This window comes from Poecilia reticulata, chromosome 14 (genome assembly GCF_904066995.2).
Source record: "Poecilia reticulata chromosome 14, P_reticulata-male-v2, whole genome shotgun sequence".
NCBI classification, from domain to species: Eukaryota; Metazoa; Chordata; class Actinopteri; order Cyprinodontiformes; family Poeciliidae; genus Poecilia; species Poecilia reticulata.
The window spans coordinates 23,966,425-23,983,156 of record NC_088843.1 but is presented as its reverse complement, the minus strand read 5'-3'; the positions used below and the strand labels follow the sequence as shown (position 1 = coordinate 23,983,156).

The 16,732-nt window shown below is 38.3% G+C and overlaps 1 protein-coding gene across 1 annotated transcript in view; it reads left to right on the top strand.

Annotated features, from left to right (window-relative positions):
* vps37d (VPS37D subunit of ESCRT-I) overlaps positions 1–16,732 on the top strand; it is a 52,805-nt gene that overhangs the window by 18,427 nt on the left and 17,646 nt on the right. The window lies entirely within an intron of this gene.

The window sequence follows — 16,732 nt, the reverse complement described above, 5'->3', positions numbered from 1 at the left end:
AAACCAGTTTCACTAGCTGCGTTTCCATTGCAAATGTGCACAAAACTTTGTCAATATTCCGCTAATGTAAAAAAAATAAAATAAAAACAATTTTACAATTGCAGTGTTTCCATTAAATAATAAACTCAATTAAAATCACACGTGCAATAAGTCATTAAAAAACGCACTTTGCCCCATCACTGTTCTACCACTTCCTGTTGTCTTCCTCGTGTTTTGCACCAGTAGCAACATCTGTTTGTTGGTCATGTAACTCTTGTGATTCGAAATACCGTATTTTCCGCACTGTAAGGCGCACCGGATTATAAGGCACACCTTCAATGAATGGCCTATTTTAAAACTTTTTTCATATATAAGGCACATAGAATAGACGCTACAGTAGAGGCTGGAGTTATGTTATGCATCCACTGGATGGAGCTGCACTAAAGGATGAATGTCTAAAGGCACTTTGTTGACATAACAAATGTCAACAAAACAGTCCGACTCCGGTAGGTGAGGAGAGCCTTCTGCGACTGGGCCGGGGCATGGCCGAACAATGGTCACCCTTCTCCATTCGCGCACAGCATGTTCGTGGAGAACGTGGTGCTAAATGACCTGCAGACGACCTGGTTTTAGATGGTCGGTAGGTAGATAGGTCAGTCAAACTTTATTAACAAACCAGCGTTCTGACAGCTATTAACAAACCAGCGTTCTGACAACTATCCCAGCAAGCACCGCGCGCTTCTTCTTCTACAGGCGAAAATGAAGTCAGCGGCTGCTTACCGTAGTTGCTAGACCTGTTGTGGCTCAATATTGATCTATATATAAGGCACACAGGATTATAAGGCGCACTGTCGGCTTTTGAGGAAATTGAAGGTTTTTAGGTGCGCCTTATAGTGCAGACACAGTACAGTGTGGAAGAGAACCGCAGCAGTTGAAAATGTAAAAATGTTGCAACTTTGGTCCTCAATCTGAGTCCACTAGACAAACAAACGGGAGAACACCATATGTTTCTCGGCTGGCTTGGGAACACCTTGGGATTCCCTGGACAAGCTGCTCCAAGTGTTTGGGGATGAGCAGAGACTCTGAGCTTCTTTGCTTAGACTGCTCCCTGATAAAACCCAGATTGAACTGAAGATGATGAATGGATGGATCTCCATTCCTATTGAATACATATCTAACCTCTGTCAGTTTTAAGAACCAGACATGGTGAACCAGTCATGTCAAACCAGTTTCAATAAACTGTAGCATCTGGTCAGTGGTGGGAAGTAACGAAGTATCAGTACTTCGTTACTGTACTTAAGTACAGTTTTCATGTATCTGTACTTTACTTAAGTAGATTTAATAATGGATACTTTCTACTTTTACTCCACTACATTTTACAGTAAGTATCTGTACTTTCTAGTTCACTACATTTCTACAAAACTGTCGCGTTACTCGTTACATCCAAGTCGCGTTGCGCTTTTTTTTTGTTAAAATGTGAAGTTCAGGGATTTAAGGTGGCGCCGTAAAATTCAAGCAATAACGTGACTTGGTGTCTGTTGTCACTCATCGGCTCCACTTTTACTCGCACGCGGAGCTCCAGACATGCGCAGTGGTTTCCTCTGAGCGGGAGGAGATGTCTGTTTAATTAATAATAGCTGCATAAATCATAATATATGGCGACATGTAAAATCAGCAGCGCTTCGCTTTCACAGACGGTGAGGACTTAGTCCAACTTTTAGCATCACTTGGAAGGAAAGCTTAAAGAAAGGTAAGATCTGTGGACTGATGCTAGCAAAGCTAGCTGTACAGAGACACAATGTTGCATCTGTGATGAAAAAAAGTTGTCACTCATTCACTGAATTATTGTGTGGAGGTGTTGACTGAGGTGTCTCATGTATGGGACAACGCTGGTACCAAAGTCTGCAATATAGTGACATAACATTCAGGAACGATCCGATTCTTCTGGACGGATCTTTACTAAGTCCTAAGGACTGAAGCCTCACTTAGAGCCGTTCTTTGTTCTTGTGTACACTGCGGTAGCTATACACACACACACACATATATATATACACACACACACATTTATTTAATCGCTGAATAAGTAAAAGTTGAACGTATGAACACAGAGCATGCTCATTGCTCATTGATTGATTTCGTCTCCTGTCATGGTGGCAAACAGTGCCACCATGCAGTGGGAGGGAGGGTGAGAACAGTCATGATGCTCCTTCTGCTTGGTTACTTGTTGCGCCGTTGGACAGTGTTCATAGTTGAACGTTATTTACTGTTAATTGCGATGTTGCGTTATTTTTTCTAGGGATGGCAGGAGACCTCTGCGGATTATAGCACAGCGATGAAAGCAAAACAGAATGAAGTGAGTTTTAATTGATACTGGTTAAATTCATTTCAGCTCTTAAGTATTTAATATCTAGGTGTTTTTATGGGAATGTGGATCTTTCAGATCAATCTGAAAACCAATTTTGATAGGTAAACTTAATGTTATTGTGTCATTTAGCGCGGGGCGCTGGTCTTGGGTTCGGTGGTCTTGACTACAACTCTGCTACATGGCTCCTTGGTTGCATGTCCTCCACCCCGCCCGCACCTTCTTTACATCCCCTTTCAGTTAGATTTGTTTCTAAATAAATTTGACTAATGAAGTTCATGCTATGTCAGGACAGGAGACAAGATGTTTCCATCCCTGAAATTATGATTCATAGAATCACATATCTAAGTCTAAACTGTTACAGAGAATAAACACAATAAGAACATGTTTAATCTGTGGTAGTGTTAATTAAAATGGCACATTTCTGATGTATTAAAATTAAATACGATCGGCACACTTAATGATATTAGCGATTAGGTAATGCATTCAGCAAGTACTTTTACTTTTAATACTTAAGTATTTTTAAAAGCCAGTACTTTTTAACTTTTACTTAAGTAAAATGTTAATGTGGTACTTTGACTTTTACTTGAGTACATTTTTGACTGTGTATTTGTACTTTTACTTAAGTACATTTTTTGAGTACTTTCTCCACCACTGCATCTGGTTTTACGTAAGCAGTGTGTGCTTCTCTGCAACGAACCAGACTGTGTTCGATGTTGCTAAACTGGGTGGGTCTTCACCAGATTAGGGCTGGAAAAACAGCTGTGGGTCGAGTTGTTAAGATTTGGGCTTCTTTTCAAAAGAATTTGGCAGGTTTTTAGAAAGCGTTCAGAGGACAATTCTTTCAAAATAGTTGTCCTTGTGTGGCAGAAAAGCACACAACTTTCAATGAAATTGCAACAGAACATGAATTAAAAGGATATGGCGCCATGACAAACACAAGCTGTGTTTAAAGCGTCAAGTCCTTTGCAGTTCCAGTGTAATCTTGATATGGTTAGAATATAATAAAGGACCGCCAACAATGTTGTGAATTGTCAAGTCTATAAGTGCACTCGATTGATTTACCTATAGGACATATACAATTTTTATATATTATTATTATTATTATACTATATCTTGGGCTGTGTTGTTTTGGAGTTGGGGGGGTTTCATGTTGTCAGTCAAATCTGGCAACCCTGACCGTGCTCTTTACCTGTTAAAGGTTCTTCCCTGCTGGAGTACATGCTGACCAAATGTTAACTTCTCTTCTCACTCGTTGACAAGAACAGGAATGTAGCTGGTTTAATTTCTGTCAGACTTCATAAAAATGGGACTGTTTGCTGTCAAACCACATTGGTTTGAACGAAGGAGCAAAAGAAAAGCTTCCTCCAGAGATCCTGCTGTCATTTTGAGGTTTTAATTTTCAGTGATGACTCCAAGTAGACAGGGAGTGTCTGAGTGACTGTTTCTGTATAAGGTTTGTGCCATAGACATTTATGAGGTGTTGGGTCAGAGCGACTCTGTGAATGTTTGAGTTTGCTCAGTGATGCATTTTTTATCAATAGAGTGGTAGACGCGTAGTGAGAGGATGAGGGGAGATGTTGAGGGTGTTACTGACAGCTGGTGTTAGTTCAGTGAAACTGTGAAACTGGAAACCATCTGCGAGCTCGTCTACAGCACTGCCAGCCTCTGCGTGAAGTGATTACAGCTTTGTTTATTTTTAAAGCAGTAGTCGCAGTACTTGTGGTACTTTCACTCTAAAGCAATGAGCTGAACATGGCAAGTTCAGTATTTCAGTTCATTACTCACTAAAACATGTACTGTAACTCCAGAAAACACAGAAGGAAGCATTAATGTGTGGATCAGATTCATTTTTTCCTGCTTTAGTTTTCAGAAAGTAATGGATGTAAGCTTTATATATAGTCAAATGTAGTTTAAATCTAATATTCTAAGTTTGAAACACATTTTATTTCTGTTTAGTAGGGGCACCTATTGCTGTTTTTTGGGCGATATCCGATTACTGATCTTTAAAAACCCTGACCTGTCAATTCTGATTGCGGCCAAGGCCACAATCGAAACAGCATCCCTACTGGTTACTTTTGTTCATTAGTCAGAATTGAGTTACTTTACCAACCTTTTAGGTTTCTGTTGTATCAGACAGAAAGTGATGTTCATCTGGACTGTGAAGTAAAAAACGCCTTTTCTTTTTGTTACGTCTTTTATCTCTTAAAATGACTCCACAAACTATCACTATTGCTTCTACGTCGTCATCCGTGTTTGGTTATTCTAAATTCCCGCTATGTTAGAGGTTTTACTGGATTATCCTCTGAGATCGGGATGTTCGTGACTGGAATCGGTTCGTGTTGCTCCTGCCTTGGACACACAAACCGATCGAACCTGTTGGACTTTTATCAGCTCTGTGGTCACAGAGGTTTGGAGAATCGGCCGACATTCTTAAATCTTTCCGTCTAAACCAGACTTAAGACTCACAAGCTCTACTCATCTCCTCTCGACCACTGCCCAAATGCTCTGACTGGTTGCTATGGTAACGTTTATATATCCCTTCAAAATAACAGAAGCGCCACAAAGACGAACATTTTACTTTCGTGAAAATTTTAACTCACGATGACTAACGGGAGCCCTGAGCTTGTTTCTCTGCAACAAGACAGTCCCATCTGGGAGAGACGAGAGATAATAACACCTGAAGTGTTGCTTATATCCACAACCTGCTTGGTCTCTACGTGGCAAAGCAGCTTGAAGCTTCATTGTCTCATTAGCAGCCGGTCGCGCATGTTACGCAGAGCGGGCTTGTAATGTGGGGCTCACCTACCGGTCCGGAATAAATCCATTCTCCTGTCTCTTCTCTGGGCCTTTTCCCCTTTGCAAATAAACTTTCCAAAGACATTTGATCTGTTTCTTGCTCATTTTGCTGCTTGTGGGCTCAATGTTGGCGCGCAAGTAACTGAGACTTCCAATTATTCACTTCTTGCTAAAGAGCCCCCTGGTGGTTGAAGAAAAATCCGCATATAAACGGCTTATAGTCCGGAAAATACGGTAAATGGAAAAAAAAATCTGAATGCTCTCTGGTATTGTTCAGGGGACCGGACTAAATGTGGAGGCAGGCCGTAGTTTGGGGACCCCTGAGCTAGAGCATCTCAATGCATTAAAATTGACTCTCCTCTTAATTTCATGGTTTGAAATCAGTAGAAAGTGTTGATATGAACATAAGATAATATAAAGAGATTTTTTACCCTTTTTTTTCTTTTTTTAAATAAAATTACAAATTTAGTTGCATTTAATTTTGGTTTGGTTTAATTAATATTCAACAAGCTGAACAGAAAATTCACATTGTGCCATCACATATCAAGCAGATCAAATCGTGTAACTTTTCTGCTTTGGTTTTTACTCTGGTTTAAAGTGATTGGAGAGCGATCAAAATTTCACACAGCAGTCACCACATCCTTTCCTTTGAGGGGAAACTATTTTCTGGATTAAGAAGAAAAAAGGTTATTCTAAAAGTCTAATTTCCCCCCAAATCAACGCCTTCTTAACTGCTTCATATATTCTAAAGGGATTTTAAAGCAATTTTTATTGCTTTAAAATCCTTTTTTTTCATCTACATCCAGAAGGCTGTTTATGATAAAGGTGGAAGCTTTTTTTTTTCCTTTTTAGCTAACAAAAATCTGCTGTTGTTGAAGTCTTTTGAGACAATATATTTAGAGTAATCAGTGTTACTTGTAAATGGTATAGAATATTTAAACAAAAAGTTGGATGAATGTTTACTTGTTCTCTTCAGTGCAGTTTGTCATTTTTGCTGTATCAGGTTTCTGTCGCAAACTTAATGAAATTACACAAAACATTTAGACATAGACACGGACAAACCTGTGTAAGTGTTTGTAAGACGCCTTAAACTACAGCAATGATCCTTTCGGGTGTGACAACAAAGATCATCAGTGATCATTATCAGCAACAGCAGAATGTCTAAAGTAAAATGAAGTTTTATATTTTTTGCAGAGAAAATGTCACTCAATAAAAAGGCGTTACTTTTGGTTGGTGGTGTTTTCCACGAAGATGTGAAGCTGTTATCACACATTTTGTTGCGTTGTGTGTTTGAAAGGCCATGAATGGGTCTGAAGTGCTGGAGGGGCCATAATTCACAGCTAACATGATGGATGATCAGTGAGAATGCATCAATGCATTCTCACTTATTTTATTTATTTTTCTCTCTTTTTTTTTTTCCAAGCCTCCGAGATGTCCATGTCCTTCAAATCAGCTTTTTGTAAACTCTGAGCACCCAGCAGCCGCTGGCTCCCTGAGCTCCTTGCAACCATTCAGCACAGTTCAGTTAGCAGCCTTTCGGCTGGAAAGAATCGTGGTCATTATTATTGACTGATGGTATCTTCATGTTTGTGGCGTTTCCAGCTGCCGCTCCATCAGCGAGCCTCATTGATATTCAGCAGCTTCTGACCGGAGACGATGTCACTGCCAGTTCAGCCGTGCAACGTGAAACTGTGTCGTGTTTAAAGGGCAGAAAGATTTCTGTTAGACGGGCGGCTCAGTGATATCACTGGTGTTTTTGAACAACAGGGCAATTAAATAACTGATGATTCTTTCTTTGTTTGTTTGTATCTTTCTTTCTTTCTTTCTTTCTTTCTTTCTGTCTTCATTTTTTTGGTCAGTTTGCAATGTTTTCAATTAATTTATCTCCAAAAATGTTGGTTAATTGGCCTGTAGAAGAAATTCTCTTCAAATTTCTTTGTTGACAATGTCATTCATTCAGCAGCCTGCCATGTTTTTTAGTTAAAAAATGTTTAAAGTTGATAGGAAATGTAAAAATATCACATGATAATTATGTGTTATTGGAAGATTAATGCTTCAATGCCAACTGTAACCTCTTAAAACATGCAAATATTAAAAAAAACTAAAATAAATAAGCAATGCTTTGCCTGGTGGGTGTCCAAGTAAACCCTGGTGGCGCATCAGGGTTATAGTGCACGGTGGGAAATCCTAATATGTTAAACTGATTGGTTAGTTTCTACCAATAAGGAAGATGAGCTGATTGCATCAAGTTGTTGACTTTCATCTAAAGCAAGCAAGAGGCCATAGTGGGAGGGAATCTTCTAGCAGAAGTGGTTACAGTATGAGTGGACCTCTGCCTTAACTAGCTGGGCGCTCAGAGAACATTCAGCACACAGAAGCACTGAGTCAGGGGTCGTTTTTATGACACAAAAAAACTACTAAACTGACATTAAAGTAGCTGTAGCTCTAATGACTTCCATCTAAGAAATGAGAAGTAGACTAAACTTAAAAAGCCCAGTTTTACTCATACTGATGACTCAAAGCACTTTTACACTAGAGTCACATTCACCCAGCTCTCACAAGGCCCAAACACTCATGCACAGATGAATAGGCAACTCTGTGTTAAAAATCCCGGGGAATCAACATCTGGTGTCAGGTGTCTCATCTGGTGTCTCATTCAAGTTTTGTCACCAGTGGAACAAATGACAGTGAATTTAAGCATTTAAAACGTTGTATTTCACACAAAGCATAATCAGGTTTTATTTATTTGCCTGTTTAATGAAAGCTAAAATTGCTAGTTCTACCCTAGATAGATTATATACTAGGGCAGGGACCTTGAACACATAAATTTTGATAAATGATAGATCATAGATTTTAACGCAATCACCTTTTATCTTACGTCCAGAACCTTATAACCTTAGTCTTAGTACCTTAGCACTTTTCTGGTACGCCATTAAATCTGACGCACAAGTGACATCCGTCAACGACAGCAACGGATGACAAATCTGCTTCTTTTGGCCCACTGGGGTTTATTTTTGCTTCAAAAAATGATCAGACGGGACACTGGAAAAGACTACTGTTGTGTTCAAGTTGTGCTAAAATTAGCTGGCATGTCGGTAAATCTATTCAAGCCTAAAATAGCATCACAAAAAAAAAAAAAACAATAAATGTCTTTATTGTTGACCTCGTAGGTCTGAACATTCAATAATTTAGCAGCAAAAGGCTTTTTGAATTTGAAAATATTGCGTATTTTGTCAGTATAGATTATTTAATTAATTACAGAGCCTGCAATTAACTTGATTAAAAATTTAACATGAGTCCCACCACTAATTAATACTAAATGTAATTAATGCAGAACTGTCAGTGGAGCTTGCATTAGTTAACATGGGGATATTTGTTTCCACTGCTACCTCAGTCCGTGCAAATAAAGAAGCTGCTCTTTCTTCGCAATGTTAAATCTCTGCAGCCGAATGCCGATCAATCTTTGCGCTGAGATATAAGAAGCTCTGCATTGGAGCGTGCTGCTATTATGCAAAACCGATATGCTGTGTTTACCTGCACTAAATCAGATGGAAATTGCAGCAGGCTGCTACGCAGTGACTGCTAAAAACATGCCTCCACATATTGCAGGAGTTGGAGCTTACAGCGTTCTGCTATTTACAGTATATATCAGGTTCCTCGCTCTGAGTCATGTGAAACCTTGTAGTGCCAGCTGAGGAGAAAAATGATCATAAGAAATCCATCTTTTGAGCTCGTAATACTGGATCTCAGGATTTCAATCAGTGTGCAAAGACAGTTTTGTAAACAGACATCTCCTGTTAAAGAAAAATAAAAAGATCTTTTGTTTTTTGACTTCTAATCGTCCTGGTAGACACAGGCTGAAGCCAAGGACAAAAGACAAATTATCTAACAGTGTCATGGAAAATACAACCCTGACTCCTTAACATACATTTTCAGAATATTGGGTATACAGTATATCATCTTTACAGCATAGTTAAACACCAACATTTTGGAGTGGAGCTGTAAAACATAAGACTGGAGAAAAACAGCTCCAGCTCTGATCCAGACTCACCCGTCCTCCCAAAATCCTTTGGTTTGTAATGCAGTTCAATGGTTTCTCATTAGCGCTCTCATTAGAAAACCTATACAGTACTAAAAAAGTTAGCTAAGCTAAGAAAATTATAATCAGAGTAGTTACTTTGGGCCAATTAAGTTTCACAGAAAATATTTCTTGGATGTTTAGAAGAGAGTTTTACCATGAAAATCCACAGTACTGGCCGCAAGTCCAGAAATCTTTCTGATAAAATTACATTATGAACATATACATATGTTTTAATTCTTACCTGTGAAAGTTAAAACCAATAGATCCAGTTTGCCCTATAAATCGGTTGAATCAAGTTCACTCGTCATGAACTGGAGACCTCTGATGATCACTTCACCGCCACATTCAAAATGGCGGCGACGAAACGTACGAGTCAGCGTTCAATGAGGCGTCTCCGTATTCATGTCTGTGGTTTCAGTGATTTGACAGTGCAGTGAGAAAGAGAACCACAGCAGCTGAAAACGTAACAAATGTTGCATTTTGCTCCCCAATCAAACAGGGTTCATCGGAATATCAAGTGTGAAAACACCCTATAAAAATGAAGCCCAGAACATTTTAAACAGTATTTAGTCTCCATTATCCCCAAAATAAAGCCATTATTTTCTCTGACTCAGCAATAAAGCTGTTACTACTGGTGTGGTTTTATTTTAAAGCTGCAGGCTGTAAAACCCAAAGGAGGTGGATTTAAGGATGCATTGACTGTTCTTTGGCTCTGGGAGTGGAAGAGACGAGAATCCTTTCAGACATCAAAAGTGTCCAGCTTGTAATGCTAAAGTACTGATGTTTAGGAAAATGCATGCAGAATACATTCATCTCCTTATAAACTTACTTAATTTATGAAGGTTGTACTTAGGCCCAGCTTTGTTGCAGGTTGTACATCCAAAACCAAGACATTTAACTCAGGTTTTTTTGCAAATCCACGCACATCACAAGAGTATTTAACTTTTTATATTGCAGAAAGACTATTTCCAAGGGTATGTTAATATGTTAGCATCAGCTGTTTCCTGGGAGTTTTCTGCTCCTGCTTTGCAGCATTCACGCTAGCTGTCACATCAATCAGTGCTGCTGCAGCTCCAGCCTTATGAGGACACGCTGCCTGTTTTGACTCCACTTCAACTCACATCAGTGTAGACGACTTCACTACTGACTCCAAACCTGCCTGAACGCAACATCTGGGACTCGAGGGCCGGCGGTTCCTGACAGGAGATCAGATTGTTTTGCTGTGGCTCTAAAACTTTTAATGACTGTCGTCCTGAAGCAAGAGCTCTAAAATGTGAGACTATGACCAAAGCTACAACATATTTGTTAATGGATATTTAATTATACAGGTGCGACTCTAAGCTACTAATCCAATTAATTGTGATTAATCAAATATTCAATCAATCAATCAAATTTTATTTGTATAGCACATTTCAGCAGCAAGGCATTTCAAAGTGCTTTACATAATTAAAATAAAAACAGCATGTAACATTGAATATTGACATAATCATCCACTAATTTGTCATCAATTAATTTACTGGAGTATACAGACTTAAAAAAATTCTATTTGCTGAAATATATTCAAAGCAGTAATAAAGCCAAAACTGTACAAAAAATGTATGTCCATTTTAACCCAGAAATCTTATCTAAATGAATCAGTTAATTCAAAAAATAAACACCAGATCAGTCTGAAACTGCATTAATGCAGGGTCAGGCAGTAAGACCTTTTTCACATTGATGTTAGAAGCTGCAGATGGATCCTTTGCAAAAAAAAAAATTGTTTATTTGATACAGACACAAAAAACATTTCAAAACCTCATCACTAATATCTGCATCACTGTTACATTATTGCATTTTAGGCAGTAAAATGTTTATTAAAAACGCAACTGAATTATTTCTTCATTTACATATTTGATGTATTTTTAACATTGCATAAAATAATCTTAAGTGGTTAAATGAAAAATCTCCAGGATGCGTCCATTTTGAATTTTCTTTTTTGCTGATTTTCAAATTTCCTGATGCATCTGTGAGAACTGATCTGCTCTATGCTTTAAATCAGAATGAAATTAAGTTGTGAAAGTCTACCTTTTTTACATTAAGGACAATTTTTACAGGAATAACAAACAATATTACACCTAAAATGCTTACAAGAAGCTTTAGTACCAAAGAAATGTTGAGAGATGATGGAGAGAAACCGTTCCTGGCAAATTATTTCAGTATTTGCATGTGAATTTACAAGATACCTAAACTCTAAATGATTCTACATATTTAAATATTTTCTTTCAGCTTCAAAAGCAATTTCCAAGTCTGGTTTTTCAGAAATGATGATGATCTCACAGCTTTAAAGAACCAAAGTGTTTTTAATCTGACAAATAAACAGACAGATAAAAACCTGAAATGTAAATAAATCTCAGTGAAGCTGTTAAACAAAGTTGCCTTTTCAAACATTTCCAGGCCACATAACCTCAGGCAAGTCATTCCGGATCTATGAGCCGTGACTTTAAAGGCCTTCTTATCTGGGAGTCTGGAAAGAAATAATCAGATTGAAAAACCAATAAGTTCACACAGAGCAGACGCCAAGATGAATGAAATGCGGTTTGTTTGTTTCTCTTAAACCTCCGGAGACCGAGTGTGAAATCCGCTTTAAACAACATGGAGATGCTGGAAGACACAACGGTAGAGCTTTTCTTCACCCTGCCTGCTTCCTCCTTTACAGTCGTTCTAATTTTAATAAGAAATCAACTAAAATGTCATTTTAGCCAAACAACTGTAGTTTTGCATTTCAGTGTAGCTACTGTGTGAATGCACTAAAACATACATTTTTAATGTAAGTAAATGTTTCAACTTGCATGACGTAGCTTCAGATCTGAATTTTAAAATTAAAGATCATAAATAATAAAACATTAAATAACATGTTAGATAAACCAAAGCAATGAAAAGAAGCTTGGGTTGCTTTTTGCTAGGAGTTGTGAAGTTTTATGTTTACGTGAGTAAATCTAGTTGGGTTTGTGTCTGTCTGCACTGTTGTTGGGTTTTATCAAGTTTCCCTCCAGATTTTTCTTCTTTTTGTGCTGGAGTTTGTTCATTTGCAAATATAAGTTTGTTTATATATATTTACAAATATATTTTAAATTCATTGGGAGAAGGAATTATTAGCTGCTTTAAATAACAAATGTGTGCAAAACTGTTGATATTCTGCTGTTGAAAAATCACAACTTTGCAATTGCTGTGTTTTGTGTAAAAGGGCAGTATCATTTGAAATCGTCTTTTTGAGCACTACATCATGTTATAATGTTAATCTTTCATCAAAAACATACCTGAAGTGTTGCCTTGATTCTTTCATGCACGTCTGAGAAATCATTTAATCTTCTTGGCAACCTGTGCAAAGTCCGCTGTGCAAAACCTCTGTGTAGGCCTAACTCCGCCTTTGAGATGGAGCTCCGTCTCAGAACTGTAGTTTCCAAGGTTTTGAGCTCCTTCAGACTATCCAGCAGCAATTAGCAAAAACCTAGTAGAACTGCATATCTGCTCAGCTCATTATAGGAGCTACCTCTCAGTGCAACACTGGTAAAAATAGTGTTAAAGGGTTAATAGAGGTGTGCTGTTGCGATAACTTCCTGAAGGCACAGTTTCAGAAAGAGCAGGCGCTTTTAAAGTGATATAGGCCCAATTTCAAGGCATTAAATCAAGAAGTACATTTTTAAGGCATATTTATAACAACTGAAGGTAGCATAGTTACTTGATTGTATTATAAAGTGGCTCTATGTGCCTGGAAAAGACATAATTCTCTGATCACTTGTTTATTTTCTCTATTGTGTGGTTTTGACACCATCTGTAAAACCTTGGTGTGTTGTCACATCTGTAGCCACCAGACTTTTATATGTAATTTCCCTGTCAACAAATGGATTCAGCTGTTTAATATTAATGTGAAGTAAGCTTTTGTCACATAATGTGACGGTTTACAGAGAAACCTTTTGTTCTTTTATGTCTTTCTTCTTCCTGAAGCCTCCTTAGATGCTGTGATGACATTTTCACAAGGTTTCAGTTTACTAAAAATGTTTCAAAGTGTCCCAGGAGATGAATCCTGCGTTAGTTTTATGGCTCTTTTGTGAAATGAGCAGAAAGTCTCCGTAGAGCGGTGGGGCGGCGACTCCATTGTCTCATATCACCATCCAGACAAAATGTTTGACTCCAGCACTGACACCATTCACTTGTTAAGTGAAATTTGTGCTGCACTCAGTAGCCCTCAGGTCCACTTCCCTCATCTGCTCCCAAAATATAGGTCGAGTACAGCTGCTGTAGGACGACTTGTTTTCTCGGCTGTCGCCACTCATTACATCCCCATCATCCCCCTCTCTAGGGTCTGCAGCGTTGGGTCGGGAATGAGGCCCTTCCTCCAACGCAGGGGTGTCACACTCATTTTCATTTTGGACCACATCCACGCCTGTCGCAATAAATAAATTAATTGTGTAAATTAAAATGAGCTCAATAATTTTCATTTGCATGATTGTTTTTCTTATTTATCTCTCTTTTTTTCTATCAAAGACTGGATGATAAAAGTCTTCAGTCTGGTGCTTTGGACTCAACTAAGCTTTTTTTGAAGGACAATTTTGTTTACAGAGGCTTCATAATTCATTTTATTTGTTGTTTTGTTTCTTTATCTATTTATTGATAGTCAATTTGATATGTAGAATATTTTCACTGAACCTCTGATCCAGAACTGCACAGCATTCTGGGATATGTGGACAGAGGGAAAGACTTTAGCCGCTCAAACTCTCACGGCCAGCTTACCTCACTAGCTGGGTGGCTTCAACTAACTAACTCACTCTTTGGTTACCTAGCAACTCACTCTGGTTGCCTAGCAACAACCTGTTGAGTAAATTGGGCAGCAGCAGTTTCAGGTTTGTCCACATGTGCCTCATAACCGTTTAAAAATATAAACAATTCTGTGAAAACCGTAGTTAAAACAGGAACGGTTGTGCCATCAGCTTAGCAATATTTCAGATATTTCAAACAAAAAGCTGATCAATAAATATTAATATTAACAATTATTGATATAGTAGTCCAGCCCCACTATATATTAAGTGCGAAGAAATGTCGCTATGGCAAAAACACGGGAGGGACTGATTGATGTAATTTGAGACTATAAGAACTACTTTAACTTGATTGATAAAATAATATTTAAGTAAACAACTGTTATTTTGTTCTGTTTGTATGTTTTTCTAGAGTCTCGAGGGCCACATAAAAAGCTGGATTTGGCCCCCGGACCTCGGGTTTGACACACGTCTCTCTACTCGTAGGGCTGTAATGCGTTATGTGACAGAGAGCAGAGCGTGCCGTTTGTTCAGTCTAAAACCTTTTTAAAGCACATTTATCTCCCCTGAAGACTCGGGGAAATGATCCGACTGTCGAGGATGAGATTCAGAGATGACATCTTATTGAAAACGGATTGCCAGCATGCATTACTGTGCTCTGTCTGGATGGTGGAGATTTCCCGAAGGGGATCTGAGTTATTAGAGTCATTACCGTGACCTTTATTTGCCCCGCGGTCTCCACTGAACTTGGCGTGACTCGTCGGCTGTCACATCGTCTCTTCGAGGGACAAGACACACTTTGCAGTCAGACGGGTCAAGCCTGTTCAGAGTGATTACAGACCACGATCCACAGGAGGTGGAGGCACGCTGTGAGTGTGACAGGAAGCTGCCCTGCAAACATATTTATCAGACAGGCTGTGGCCTTTTATTCTCCCATCTGATGGACTAAAGTTCCAACCGCAGTTGTAGGGAAGAGACTTTATTTTTAGTTTTAGGGTAAACATATGAAAATGTTCAACTGCCAGAGCTTGGAAATAAATTCTGGAGCAGAATCTCGTTTAAATGAGAAAACTTTCTTTTAATGAGATTAAAACACTCACTATCGAGATTTGTGTCTCATTAAAACCAAAATATTTTTTAAACAAAGGTCGTAGTAAAACCACAACAACTCTTGGGATTTTTAGATGTCGTCTAGAAGAAGAAAGTTTTTTGTTGTAACAAAATCTAAAACTCATTTTGTTTTAACTAGTTTAGATTTGCATCTCATTATCATGACGAGCTTTACATTACAAAGCTTGTTTTAATGACGTGCAAAGCGTTAAATTTAACAAACAAATTTCTTGCTATCATGTTCAAAATAAATGCATAAATAAAATATAAATTCCTTAAATGTCTTTCTTTTCCTTCCCTCTTTCCTTCTATCTTACCTCATTTCTTGTCATATTTCTTTACTTTCTACTGAATGTCTTCCCTACGCCCTTGTTTATTCCCTTCCTTTCCTTTCTTTTGTCCTTCCTATCTTGTGTCCTTCATTCTTTCTTCTTTCATTCCTTCTTTGTGCCCTTCCTGCCTTTCCTTCTTTCTTTCCTTCAATACTATCTAATTTATTTTCAAATCTTACTTTATTGCATGTCTTCCCTCTGTCTTTTTTCACTTCTTTCCTTGCGTCCTTCCTTGGTTTTCTGCTGTTTCTAATTTTCCAGCCTACAGATGTAAAGTTTGCAGAAATGTCTGCTGGAAATTATTATATTTTCTACTCAGTTCTAAAGGGTAGTAAAGATCTGAGAACTTTACTACCCTAAAATCTCTAAAATCTTGATTTTAGAGATTCCTTTCCCTTCGTCCATCTTTACCTTACAGTATTTAGTTTAGCAGCCATCAACCTCTTCATCCTTTTCCTCTAACATCTGCGTGTGAAGCTCAAACGGTTTCTGTTTAAAGTAATTCCTCTGCTTGTTTGCTCCCTGCTGAGATCTTTGAGCGTTTCGCTGAAAGCAGGTCAGTCCAGGTCCGGAGGGAACCCGTCCGTTTTCATCTGCCAGCACACTTTCCGGTCCGGTTTATTATATCCGCTTTGACCCTCTGTGTTCACACCCGCTCATGTCATAAACGGGTCGCTCTAATTACCAGTTTCCAAGTCAACAAATTTATATAAAGGAGGTTTTTATCAAAGTTAACGCTCGGTTCCTCTGGTCCACCTACGGTTCTGTGGTTCCGGATGATTTCACCCAGACGGTTTATCATCTCACTGCCAAGCTCTGTAATCCCCAGAAATGCTAAACATGCTAATCTTTTCCACGTCTGCCTTCCAAACCACAAGACGTAAACAAATTATCATACATTTACTCACCTTCGGTTCTCTCAGCTAGATTAGTCATTTAGTCCGTAAAGTTCTGACTTGTGTACAAGAAAAGCTACTTTAGATCTTAGTGCAGCGAGCTGGGTGGTGTTTGAGGGAAAAACCTCATAGATGTGCGTGTTTGATTTATTTATTTAGGTTCACATGGATAATTAAAGCTTTGCTTAAAGAGCCAAATCATACTAGGAATAATTTTAATCAAGTTAACTGTAGGGTCTGTAATTAATTTATCACATTTTAATCAACAAAATAAGAAGGGTAGGGTGCTTGAAATCCTTGAATTTAAATTGGGCATTTTCAAGGTTCATTTCTTTATTAAGTCCTTGAAAGTGATTGATATTCAAACTGCACAGTTTGGT